Here is a 3,741-nt window from a genome sequence, read left to right as displayed (position 1 = left end):
AATTATCTGATCGATACTCCAAATTAAAGCCATTAGAAAATCTAAGATTTTCTATCGTTAGTAATTTGGGATCTAAATTATTGGACCAAAAATGGAATCATATGATGTAGTATATATCTTTAGAATGAGACGTGACACCAAGAAATTTTAACATCAACCATCTTATGATACAGTATATATGTTGAGGTTTCTGAGGTGCAACATCAAGAATTCTTAATTTCAATCATTTTATGATTCCTTATATATCTTTAATTTGAAATGCGTCATCAAGAAATCTTAATATTATATATATTGGGTATCTCAACTTCTGTCTTACAAGTAGAATTTCCGTTCTTTTGGAACTGAGTGCATAAATTGAGTTTTGTGTGAACTAAAGAATTGACTTGCGAGCATTTTGATACCCGTCGATAGACTAATCAAGCTATGTTTGACCCAAAATAACTTGCAAACATCCAATTTTGTTCAAGGGAGAGATGGTGTAGAGATTGCCCAGGCTCTACCCCTTGTGTGCTCTGACATATATCTTGTTGCAGCTCTCTTTTTTGTAGTTAAATTTACAAAGAGTCAGACGGGAACACTTGGCATTATTAGTTTGACTCGCTAAACAACTGAGCTTATACGTGTTTGTCTTTGCATGATAATGCAACAATTTGAAATTATTAAAAAGCAAAAAAAAAAAAATACACATCGTGTAGAATGTTCATTGCAACGAACACGCCCCCACATAGGGAGTAATAAGCTTACTGAAATTCATAATAGCTTTCTTCAGGAGCACAAAAGAACATCCCGAAGCCAATAACACTCAAGCCCTTGATTGCATACTAGAACGCCTCGAAACCAACAATAGTCAAACTTCCTTGAGGCGTATAAAAGAACGTCCAAAAGCCAATAACAGTCAAGCTTCGTTGAGGCGTATAATAGAACTCTCTGAATTCAACATAGTCAAACTTACTTGAGGCACATAATAGATACCCCCAAGCCAATGACAATCCCTGATGCGTGTTATAGAATGCTTCGAAGCCCAAGACAGGCGCACAATAAAACACCCAAAAGTCAATGACAAACAAGCGTTCTTGTAACGCATAATAAAACATTATAAAGTCAATAACATACAAGTGTTCTTGAAACGCATGATAGAATGCCCTAAAATTAATAACAATCAAATTTTCTTGAGACACGTAATAGAAACACTTCTAAAAATTGTCGGACAAAAAATAACCATAAAAAATTAAAAAAAACATGCGGCTAGGAAACAAAAACACCATGAACAAAATATAAATAAATTTTCTATGCATATTAAATTTCAACCTCAAAATAAGGGTAAAGTAAGCGACAAAGTTTCTAATCACTAAATATAAACTCGACATTATCTCACAAGCTGACAGGTGAGTCAAAGCTTTGCAATTGTGCTCTCATCAAAATTGAATTAATGAACTAGCTTGTAAGGAAGCAGTATGTATTGACTACTGTTCTATAATGAATCTAATTACAACGATCGAGATAACACATTTTAAAAATATTGTCATATGTAGCTTAGTTTTTTTATCATTGACACCTTAAAACAAAACAAGTCTGCAAAAAAGTGCTAGTGATCCACTTTAATTCCTAAATATCCTGAGGATATTTAAGAATTGAGGGGCTATTGATGGAGGAAAAAATCAATCTAGAAAAGAAAAGGTCGATGACGATAAAGAAGGAAAGATGTCCAAAGAGAAAAGGAAATGTAAACATTATCGAAAAGGAAGTTGCTAAAGGAGGAAAGAAGTTCAAGAAAAAAAGAAATATTGACTTACGAAATCAATATGAATGTAGCTAATTACTGAAATGGCCTTGGTCAATTCATCTTGTCCGTGTAATAGGGGGTAGATAAGGAATAAAGTGGTATTTTACTCTTACCTACCTTAAATAGCATAAGATTGTATAAGTACCTCATTCATCATTGAGGACGGGGAAAAAAGAGAAAAAAGAGAATGGAGGGAATTATTCTAAATTGCATCTCTATGATTTTTGCGAAAAATTGTGTATAAGAAAAATGGATGGAGGGAATTATTCTAAATTGGTGTTTGGTTAGGAAGAATAGATCGAGAAAAATAAAATTAGATGTATATAAATCCCTTCCAGAATCCAATTTTGTTTCAATACACAATTGAGCTGAAAAATGAAAATATAAAGCCAAAAAGGTAAACATTAATTACATATTTTATTTTTATTTACTTAGTACCCTTACATATAGTTTTCCTCCATTTATTTTTTCTTTTCCTGCTAATAATACTGTACATAATCTTTGAGAAAAGATAACCACATAACATGATTCTTGTTCCTGTTTGATTAATTTTATTAATAAGTTTGTAAATATAATCTTTATTTTAGTAACTTAAAATTATTTATGTATAATATTACGTTGTTATTTTCTAGTACAAAATGAAAAGAAATGGGTAATATATAAGTAAAATTTTAAAAATTTGTCTTTTCTTTTTAATCTATTTTTCTTTACCGAATAAGAAAAAATTTATGAGATTTCCTCCACTTTCAACTGTACCAAATAATTTAAAAAATAACTATTATTGGTTCCGCTCCCCCTCGCTTTTCACTTCCTCTTTTCTCTTGTTGAACCAACCATACCCTTAATGACGACTTTATTTCACTAATTTTTGCTAATAACAACTTTAACAAAATGTTAGAAATGATCAAAACTATGAAATTTATTGTCCTGATAAAATAAAAATTCTTGTCACTACATAAATACATATTAGTGACAATATTAAAATTATTACTAATTCATTCTTTTTTTCTTTTCTTTTTTTCTTTTTGTAGTGATAACGAATGGTAATGAAATTCGAACTCAATAACTCTTTTGACCTTACTTTGATACCATATGAAGTGATCATCTCATATAAAATTTTAAACTTTTAACTAGAGATATCTTAATCTATGTTAAGGTTAAGACTAAAGTTCCACGAACAAATTTCGAGATAATTAATGGGTTTGAATCCCACTGCGGATACTTATCTCACATGATGTGAGTGTCTTTCACGCTTTATGTGAGTTACTGAGTTATTATAATTTATTATTGTTCTAATTATATTGATCTGATCATTAAAAATAATATAATTTATTATTATTTTAGTCACATTGATATATTAATTTTTTTTTAAAAATATTTAAAATTAATTCTTATTCGAAGCCAGTTTCAAACTTTTGAAGTAAATAAGTGGGTAAATTACATTTTTGGTCCCATAAGTGGACCTGTTTTCAGTTTTGGTCCCACACTCAAATCAATTCGCACATTGAGTCTCATATGTGGTGTTTTTTTTTTTCAATTTAAGGACTATCTAGGGATTTCCGTCCAATTGATAACGGCAGCTGCTCTCTCCGTTAGTCAATACAATCAAAATTAAAAAACATCCACTTATAGGACCAAAAATGTAATCTACCCTAAATAAATTGCTGGTAAATCTCACCAACTTTGAGCATAGATAAATGACTCTATATCTTCTCTTTATTTTCCAAATCAATTTTAAATTGTAAATAATATTTTATTTTAAACTTTAATTTCTCATTTACCTGAACTTTATTCGGACAAATCAATCGAAAGAAAACAAAAACGAAAGAATAAAATAAAGCAGGAATCTTACATGCATACCATAATTATTATCTCACTACATGTGATATTACTTTGTCTGTGCTTCATCCGTAAAATTTAACTCCAAACGAAAAATAAAAAATAAATAAATAAGAAGT

This window comes from Sesamum indicum, linkage group LG13 (genome assembly GCF_000512975.1).
Source record: "Sesamum indicum cultivar Zhongzhi No. 13 linkage group LG13, S_indicum_v1.0, whole genome shotgun sequence".
In the NCBI taxonomy this organism is placed as follows: domain Eukaryota; kingdom Viridiplantae; phylum Streptophyta; class Magnoliopsida; order Lamiales; family Pedaliaceae; genus Sesamum; species Sesamum indicum.
This window is presented reverse-complemented; position numbering follows the sequence as displayed.